A 10,646-nucleotide genomic window follows, 5' to 3' on the forward strand; every position below is an offset into this window, starting at 1 on the left:
TGGGTGTGGCATTTTCTGAAAGACCTTTTGTGTCTTAGTGGCTGCTAACTTCATACGAGACCGCCTTCCTGTCAGGTCTTCTACTAGTAATTCGTAGGCTTTGAATTTGTATACGCCTCCTTCTTCATGTCCTTGGGCCTTCTTAGGGGCGTATGCCTTGGTAACCTCATAGGTCATTCGTTGATACCCCTTTGGGCTGTCTTATGACCAACACTCATGGCTTTTTGATTCGTCGATACTAGAGGCCTATCTTTGGAAAGGGTGGAGCTTAGATTTTCACATGATCCACCTTTGAAACAAGGAAGCCTTGAATTTCCCTTGGTTATATTAAACAGAAGGCTCTTGAAAAGGTCCACCTTACATTAATTCTCCGACGCTTGAAGTGTCACAAATGTCGGGCGTGCCAGAGAATCACTTAATCATCGGAGATGAGCGTAATGGGTTGGATTCCAATTTCTCGAAGATGCCTGGGAGATGCAGACCAGATGCCTGTGGGCTAACGCCTAATCGTTTTGGGTCGAGTCCGAGAAAACGATACCTTCGTAAAATTGATTATTTTCATTCTCTTATCCCTCTTTCTTTTCTTATTATCCGTTCGTGCCTTTTCTTAAGTATTATTAAGTTATTGCCTTTGGAATAACAACACTGTGCCACACTATTACATATTATACTGTATATATATATATATTATATATATATATTATATATGATATATTATACACATATATATATATATACAATATATATATATATATATATGTATATATATAATATATATATATATATATATATATATATATTTATATATAAATCTCTAAGGCTGATCTATCTCTCTATATATCAATAAAAACATGCACAATGTATGATGTAGGGTTTCAGTTTCATATATTTATTCTCTGTAAAATGTCATTGTCATTGTTTTTTTTTTATAATGAGACAGTAGTTCCATTCATACTATTTTTGCCATATCATAATAAATGTATAAAAGATATACATGTATTTATTTTGATACCATATATATATTTTGCGATAATTTTGGGGAAAAAACGATAATTTTCAATCATCTGTACGATAAGTTGGTAATGAAAATCTGGCAGCCAAGTTCCAAGTCCAAGTCCTTCAGCTTGCTTGAAGTTGCTTCAGGTTCAGGCTTCAACCGTGATCAGTGCGAGTGCAAACCTCTATCGGTTTATACGTTCGAATTTCACCTCTGACATTTGCTTGTTTATCTATGTTTCGGCCGAAATTTCATCAAGTCAAAGAGAAAAACACCCCGTTAACATACAGACGAAGAAAAACCACTCTAATATGATTACAGAATAACATAATATACGCGATATTAGCATAGTAAAGAGAGAGGGTTGCAACTTGCGTAGTAACAGGCGGGCCTCGCCTGACAGCGCACGTTACACTGTCCTGCTTTGAGCAAAGGGATCTTCATTTATGATAAATAAATAACAGTTTTGGTTCATTAATACCCAAAAAGGAATATGAAATTCATAATAATCATGATTTATCATGCCAAAGAGAAAAATATAAAGAAAACATTTCGCTAACATACAGACGAAAGTTCATTGTAACGAACGAGCCGTTAGTGAAGGATAGAGAGAGAGATAGTTGCGTAGGAAGGAGTGCCTCGTCTCTCTCTTTTTTGATATTTCAATTTTATATATATAAATATATGAATATCACACTCCTCGACCTAAGGGAATGCGTCTCTAGGATGAAGTACATTGTCATTGTAAAATTTCAGTCGTTTGAATGGACGTGGATTTAAATGTACACGGACCATTAGACGAAAAAGGTATCTTTTAATTATTTATTTATGTAAGGAATGAAAATAAAAAATCATTGTTAGTTTCCTGATTCGCTTAAGACGGCGGCAATACTTTGAAGAGGTTATTTTTGACGTTTTCTGGCAATGTAGTTGGGAATTGAATGTCAAGTAGACAATGATATTACCCCTTCTCACGGGATCTTTAGGAAAAGGCAGACTGTATCCTGGGAGTACCTTCGTCGTCTGGGGCTTGATGATCTCGTTGTGGAAATCGAGCGTGACCCTCTGGTCCTCCAGGGTGGGGAGGGACACTCTGGTACCACAGAGGGCGTCCCTGAGGGGGATCTTGATCGAGTAGATCAGATTACTATCGTCTCTCTTAAACGTCGAATGGGGTTTATCCCTTAAAACGAAACTGATCACGGCGGTGATCTTGCCGGGCACTTTGTCGCTAAGCCTTTCGAACGTAATCATAGTGGCATCTTTCGAGCCGGGTTTAATGTTAATAGTAAATATCTCCTCCTCTCTCCCGCTACTGAACACATTCCGCGTGAACTTCATCTTCTTGGTTACTCCCATGGCTACTTCTTCGAGGGTCACGTACAGGTCCTTGGTGATGGGGGGGGGGGGGGGGGGTGCGGTCCTGGTGACGCCGCCTTCCCCCGTGGGGATTAAAGCTGAAATTGCGACGGGTACTCCCCATTCGATGACTGCCGATGCCTCCTCCCATCATATGAATAAAGGAATCATCATCATCATCATCGACATCCATATTGAAGAAGTGAGTAAATGGGTCATGAGTGCCGAAGAACTGTTGGAAAATGGTCCTGGGATCGCTAGAGGTGTACGTGAAGTGGGTCTTATTACCTCTTCCAGGTACCTCCTCATCCTTCTGGCCTCTTTTGACATATTGGTCGTAAATCTCTCGCTTCTTCACGTCACTCAACACTTCGTAAGCCTCTGTCACGGCTTTAAACTTTTCCTCCGCATCTGCTGACTTATTCTTGTCTGGATGGTATCTAAGGGCCATTTCTCTGTAAGCTCTCCTAATATCCTCTTTTGAAGCATCTTGGGGAATGCCTGGGATCTTGTAGTAATCCTTGTCCATGATGCCTTGTCTATGAACTCGTGTTTCTCGTCTACGTTGTCTCGCGATCAACTGAGCTTGGTCGGAGTCGGACGCGCTAACACGCTTTATTCAATGCTGAATGAATTATCTGGGAGCTATACTATATAAATATATATATATAATATATATATATATATATATATATATATATATATATATATATATATGTATGGGAGCTTCCCAAAAGAGTGGCAGTATATTTTAATTATCAGAAAAGTGACATAACCGAATCTATTCTCTCTTTGGATTTGTTCTTTCTTGTTCTTAATCGGAGTAATGCCTGATGTTAGATGTTGTAACGCTTGGTCTGTGCAATGATCTTCTTTCGTAAACTACTCCCGGTCAATATAAACTTGGAGATTAACTGAATTTCATATCTTGGAATAGTCCTTTTTTTTTCATTTCTGTTATGCAAACATAGTGCAGGAACATTAGCTATGTCAGTCATATCTGAAAAGAGTTCTCTCTTTTACAGTACAAACGTTCGGTATATATATATACATATATATACATATATCTATATATATATATATATATATATATATATATATATATATATATCATTAAGTAAACTGCTTTTTCTAATCACCCAGATAATAAATCATACTAACTCCCAATGTCCAGTCCAGACTGACCGATGAAAATAAATGAAATTATGATAACAAAAAACAAACCTGTTTCTGGCTGCCAAGTGATTGGCGAATTTCTGCATTAAATATAAAAAATCAGAAAGTTATGACATTAACACTCGGAATTTGTAAATAACCAGTTTTCATTCGAGACTATATACTAAACCAATGGTTATGAGCCCGGCGCAAAATCACAGTTTATATTAATGAAAGTTACTCTGTTTTCAGAATGTTTGATCATATGCACAAACCGTGAAAGTCGGTATTGCAAAGGAATTATTGTCTCATAAAATATTAAATGGTAATGATAATTAGCGCAAGTGTTTGTAAGAACGAGCGAGAAAAGCTTAACCAACAACTAATGAGTAGTAGCGTTCAAAGTTCGCGAACGAGAATCACTGATTCTACTTCTTCCCTTAGCAAGATGTTTTGAACTTAGCAAGATATTTTGAAATTTTATTCTCTTGTTACAAATGTTTTTCCTGCCTCAACATCTTATCCTGCTGTTTCTCTGAGGTTAGGTCTGGTGCTATGGATATTCTGTTGTATCCTACCTCTTATTGCTTCCCCTTGAGAATCTTGGCTTTTCCTATTAATGACTATTTTTCCCTTTCACTTTTCATCTTGACTAAAATAGGTCTTGGCCTAGGTTTCCCTGTCTCTATCCTGATCCCCTGTAGTATGTAGCCTAATTGTTGTCGTCTCTGTTTCCCCAACCCAAATTTCCAATTGCCTTTTATTCTTCATCTACCCAAAACCCCGGTTCCCAGCAAGCCTTTCTTAATGTAAATAAATAAGATTATTTTCGCGCTTTTCCTCGCAGACCAGTAATGTTAAATTAGACCGCACTCGAACAACCATTTATCTGCAAACTTTCAGATGCAGCAGGATGACTATCGAAATATTATCATAAAATTAAAACGGGTTAATTTGAAGGAAAATAACAAAGAAATGGCATCGGGGTTCGTGTGTTTATGTTTTCGTACGTCTGGTAGCGAATATTACGTACAGGGTGTCTCAGGGCTAACCGGGGTAACGACAGCACGACAAAAGACATGTACCCCACTGGCTTGTATGGCTTTTCTTTTGGAAAACAATGGTATTTTATATTCGAGTTTTTCGTTTTTTCACGTGTATTAGAACAGCCAAATACTGCGCAGTTACTTGGCATTATCAGTGGTAGAATGAAGGAATGAATAAAAAGATATGTGGGCACACAGCAAGTCCTATAGTCTACCTTACGACCATGGGTAGCATATTGTTTTGGTTAACCGCGTGTGAGAGACCAGGGCGCGTGACGTCACAGTATTGGTGATTCATACCCAAAGCTCCGCGCTGGCTGACCTGAGGCTGTTGTATCTAGACCGTGAGTCGGGCTAACAGCTACGAGACCAGAGTTACAACAGACGAGAGATGGACGACACAGATTATTATTAAATTATTATTATTAAAACCAAAAAGACTTACCGGTAGTGTTGAGCGGAACGGATGACGACGTCTTGACCTAAACGGAAGCTTATGGAGACAATACACGATAATGTTGTTGTTGAAGATTAAGCCAGCCTTGTGCTGCCACAGGCTCTTGCTCCTAGAGCAGCCCGTAAAGGCTCGATAAACATCGGGGCTTATTTATACGAAAATGATCCTTCGTAAAAAAAAAAAAAAAAAAAAAAAAAAACCCACTTCCGGCCCGAAGTCCAAGGTCGGCCTACGGCAATGATTATGCTAATGAATACTGAATAGCTAGATTATGCTCATCTTGTTATGTTTGCTTCAAACGCACTCAGACGCATATATATAGATCTGATCACAGTAATAGAACGTAGATAATAATCATTCCTAGTTAGTTAATTATTTATTGACAAAACATACAATACATTATGTACTAACATAAATTTATACGAGAGTACAGGGAAGGGTTTAACTCAGATACATATGTATTGAATTTCGTGCAGCTCTCTCTCGTAATGTAATTCAAGGGACGATCACTGAACGCAGAGAAATTCTTAACGATGGTGTTGGGATTATCGGTTTACTTAGTTCTAAAATAATAAATTATCTCTTCTCTCTTTCTCTCATTTTTCGAGCAAGATGAAATTATAAAATTGCAGTGCATTAATGTCGTTAAATGGCTCTCTCTCTCTCTCTCTCTCTCTCTCTCTCTCTCTCTCTCTCTCTTGCCGTTGACTGTCATTTAACGGAACGGGGGGTCTTGATGGGTTCGTTCCTTTGTCAATTACTTTGCACGGTGATACGGATAAAAAAGTAACTTTCTTTTCATTGTTACTGCAAAGACGCAACTTGTATGTCAATGCGTTATGGCTACTGATAAATGCTCTTATGATCCTGTGTCTTTCAAAAAAAGAGGAGAAAGTAGGAACTTATCAGTTTTCCATTGGCAGGATCGAAATACCGAAGCAACATTACCGGGCCTACGAAGGAAGGGGTACCATAACCCTGCCAAGTTTCATGCCCATCTAACCAGCCGTTTGGCCGTGATTGAGTGACAGACAGACATTACGCCCATTATAGTATGATATGGCATTTGGCTGTTAGCCACACAAAAAATTGTACTTAAAACGTACAATTTTACTTTCTTAAAACTAGCAAAATCACACAACAAGCGTAATGCTAATACAACCACTCTTTTTTTGACACTTGCTTGACACTTATGTATATTATTATTACACCGCAATTTACAGCCCTCTAGCCCCAGTAGGTTTTAGGATCTGAGGATGGAGATAAAAAGCGCAGGAGCCAGGACAGTCAGACAAAGCCATCTCAATAGTTTTGCTTTACAGAAAACTAAAATTGGACGATTCCTAGCTGGGGTCCCCACATCGTTAAATAATCTCTCTCTCTCTCTCTCTCTCACTCTCTCTCTCTCTCTCTCTCGGACGCAGGCACGCGTGTAGCCGTGCGAGAATATCCTGCATAGCGACAATCATTACCATGGCCCTGATAAATAAAACGTTGAGCAAATGCTTTTGCTTGGATTGTACAGCATTTGCTTCACTTCCAATGAATAAAACAAAGCAAATGCCTTTGCTAGTAGCAAATGCTTACAGCCATAACTACTTAAGTTCAAGCAAGATGCTTAGAAATGATCAGCAATGCTTCATTTCCTATGAATAAATCTAGCAATTGCTTATGCTTCTAAGCAATAGCTTACAAAAGTTTAAGGCAGCTCATGAGATGCTTGAAGCTCCAGTGAACCTCACATGAAGGCAGATTTTCTTTGAATTTGTTAAAGGACTCATCAAAATTGCTGTATGGTGTTATATAATTGTGCTTCTATTGTATGTAAACATATATATATATATATATATATATATATATATATATATATATATATATTATTACATACATACATATATAATTTATAGTATAAGGTAAATATATATATATATATATATATATATATATATATATATATATATATATATATGTGTGTGTGTGTGTGTGGCGGTACTGACACTTCGCACACAGCTCTAAGGTAACGTGCGCCGACTTGGAGGCTGTACTTTGGGGAATTAGACTGGTATAAATTTTTCTTACCTTGCTGAAGTTTCTCAATCTGTAATTAGCTAAAAGGGTTGATATTTAGGAAGAGAAATTAAGTTGATATGTCCTACATTTACGTTTATTCTTCGTTAGGGGTTCTTACAAAAGTTTTTCCACCTTCTGAGTTACTGGGCTCTTGGACTGATAAAACTTAATTCTTTGAAAGGCACTTGTTACAATTATGAGTCTATAGGCACGAGGGAATTTCACTGAGTACTGATTGTCACTTTTCACTGTCTATAGACTTGCACACCACACTTTGTACTTCTTCTTCGCTGGACTCTGTGTCTTCTTCTTCTTTCTGTTCAGCTGCTGCACCACTCTTTTCTTCTCCCCCCTTTTTCTCCTCTCTGTCGTTTTCTTCTCTGCTCTTTTTCTCCCTCTGTCTTGCCTTTTTATTAGGATGATATCTTCTTAGCACCGCCTTTGGATTTTGGGATTTTGACTTGGGTGTGGCGTCTTCTGAAAGACTTCTTGTGTCTTAGTGGCTACAGTCATTATACAAACCCGCCTTCCTGTCAAATTTTCTACAGTGATTCGTAGATTCTAAATAAGGTAACGCCTCCTGCTTCATGTCCTGGCTTCTTGGGGGTGTATCCCTTGGACAATCTCGTAGGTCATTTGCTGATAACCCCTTTGGGCTGTCTTATGACCAACACTCATGGCTTTTGATTCGTCGATACTAGAGGCCTATCTTTGGAAAGGGTGGAGCTTAGATTTTCACACGATCCACCTTTGAAACAAGGAAGCCTTGAATTTCCCTTGGTTATATTAAACAGAAGGCTCTTGAGAAGGTTCACCTTACATTAATTCTCCGACGCTTGAAGTGTCACAAATGTCGGGCACGCCAGAGAGTCACTTAATCTTTGGAGATGAGGCGTAATAGGTTGGATTCCAATTTCTCGAAGATGCCTGGGAGATGCAGACCAGATGCCTGTAGGCTAACGCCTAATCGTTCTGGGATCGGGTAACGCGATACTCCGTTCTCTAAGAAAAATCATTATCCGTTTCGTGCCTTTTTCTTTAAGTTCCTTATAAGTTATAAGTTATTGCCTTTTGGAATAACAACACTGTGCCACACTATAACAGTCTCGGCCCGCTATCTAGCTGTCTCCGACAGCGTTAACTAAGCTGAAGCAAATATTATACCTACTCCTAACTTATGCTTCTTGGACTCCTAACTTATGCTTCTTGGAAATCATATTGAACCTTTAACTTAAAAAACATCAAAAGTGAATGTAAACATGAGCAAATCCTTGATTAAGTAACATTAAGGGCAACAATCAAAATTGAATGTAAACATGAATAAATTCTTGAGCAAGTAGCATTCAGAGAAACATAAAAAACTGAATATAAATATGAACAAATCCTTAAGTAACGTTAAAAGACATTAAAGCTGAATATAAACATAAACAAATCCTTGATTTAGTAATATTAAAAGAATCATCAAACTGAATTCAAATATGAGTAAATCACATTAAGTAACATGAAAACTAAATGCAAACATAGATAAATCACCAAAACAAGAAAACTGAAATTTAAACATAAATTAGCCTTTAAGTCACATAAGTTATATAAACGCATGGTAGAAGCAAAAAAATGATAACTATCCAAGTTTACAGTATATGATTGGTACAGTCCTCTGTCCTATTCTATCTAGGTGGATATCGTCTTTCTTTATGGAAAAAAATAAATTTCGTTCTTCGTTGACGACACTTGACGACTTCTTATTTGCTGCGATCTGCTATTTGGGACAAGTCCTGGGAGATAATGTCCTTGTGTATATGTATGCAATAACAAGTGTGTCTTTGACTTCTTACTGAGATAGTGTATTTTGTTCATGCAAATATTCATTGAACCTTCTTTACTGTAATTCTGAGTAATCTTGTACATTAAACCTTATAACTTTACTGCTTGATACTAAGACAAAATTGGCAACTTGGTTAAAGGAACTGGTTAGTGGTTAATACTTGTAGGTTTCTTCTACTGTGACAACATTTAGTAAGTTTTTACCAATCAATATCTTGTTAGTAAGTTCTCATCAACTAATACCTTGTTAATTAAGTTCTCATCAATTACTATCTTGTTAGTAAGTTTTCATCAATCAACATCTTAAGGATTGAGCAAAGTAAGTGTATTAATTACCCCTTCAAAATCTTAATCATTTCTGGAACGAATTCCCTTATCTTAAAATCACTTAATATCTATCTTAACCATTTCCTCTTTATTCTTTCGGCCTATCTTTGGAAAGGGTGGAGCTTAGATTTTCACACGATCCACCTTTGAAACAAGGAAGCCTTGAATTTCCCTTGGTTATATTAAACAGAAGGCTCTTGAGAAGGTTCACCTTACATTAATTCTCCGACGCTTGAAGTGTCACAAATGTCGGGCGCGCCAGAGAGTCACTTAATCTTTGGAGATGAGGCGTAATAGGTTGGATTCCAATTTCTCGAAGATGCCTGGGAGATGCAGACCAGATGCCTGTAGGCTAACGCCTAATCGTTCTGGGATCGGGTAACGCAATACTCCGTTCTCTAAGAAAAATCATTATCCGTTTCGTGCCTTTTTCTTTCAGTTCCTTATAAGTTATAAGCTATTGCCTTTTGGAATAACAACACTGTGCCACACTATAACATATACATATATATGTAATAGTGTGGCACAGTGTCGTTATTCCAAAAGACAATAACTTAATAATACTTAAGAAAAGGGCACGAAACGGATAATAAGGAAGAAAGGGAAAGGGAATACGATAATGATTTTTCTTAGCGAAGGGATTTTGTTACTCCAAACATTAGGCTTTTAGCCATTAGAAGACATCTGGTTTCATCTCCCCCAAAAAGCCTCTGTCCGTACCAGCGATTAGTGACCAACAAGAGATTATAGCCATGATGGGATATCGCCCAGGCATATTCGAGAAATTGGAAACTACTCTCATTAGCGCCTATGACTAATCGCCGTTCCCTTCGTGAACAGGTCAGAGAGAGCCATCTGGCATACGTTAAAAAGGAATTCTATGACCCGTTGTTCAAAGGAGGGGAGTGCCGAACTCTTAAGTGCCCCACCCTCTGGAGATAGACCTAAGGACTTCGACGAATCAAAAGCCATGAGTGTTGGTCATAAGACAGCCCAAAAGGGGTATCAACGAATGACCTATGAGGTTACAAAGGGATACGCCCCTAAGAAGCCAGGACATGAAGAAGGAGGCGTATACAAATTCAGAGCCTACGAATCATTGTAAAAGACATGACAGGAAGGCGGTCTTGTATAATGTCTGTAGCCACTAACACACAAAAGTCTTTCAGAAAATGCCACACCCAGTCAAAATCCCAAAAATCCAAAGGCGGGCTAAGGAGATTTCAACCCAACAAAAAGGTCAGACAGAGAGAGAGAGAGCAGAGAGAAAAAAGGGAACAGAGAAGTCAAGAGAGAGAACAAGGCCGGGGAGCCTGAGGGGAGAACTGCAGTGGCATGGCCGTGAAACAGAGAAGGACAGAAGAATCACCAGAAGAAGAACATTGGTAAAAGTGTGGTGTGCGAAGCAATC

At 38.2% G+C, this 10,646-nt stretch overlaps 1 pseudogene; it reads right to left on the reverse strand.

The window, feature by feature from the left end:
• Window positions 1–1,871: 1,871 nt before the first annotated feature.
• On the reverse strand, window positions 1,872–2,885 carry LOC135223932 (dnaJ protein homolog 1-like; annotated as a pseudogene).
• Window positions 2,886–10,646: the final 7,761 nt, after the last annotated feature.

Source organism: Macrobrachium nipponense, chromosome 10, assembly GCF_015104395.2.
Source record: "Macrobrachium nipponense isolate FS-2020 chromosome 10, ASM1510439v2, whole genome shotgun sequence".
NCBI classification, from domain to species: domain Eukaryota; kingdom Metazoa; phylum Arthropoda; class Malacostraca; order Decapoda; family Palaemonidae; genus Macrobrachium; species Macrobrachium nipponense.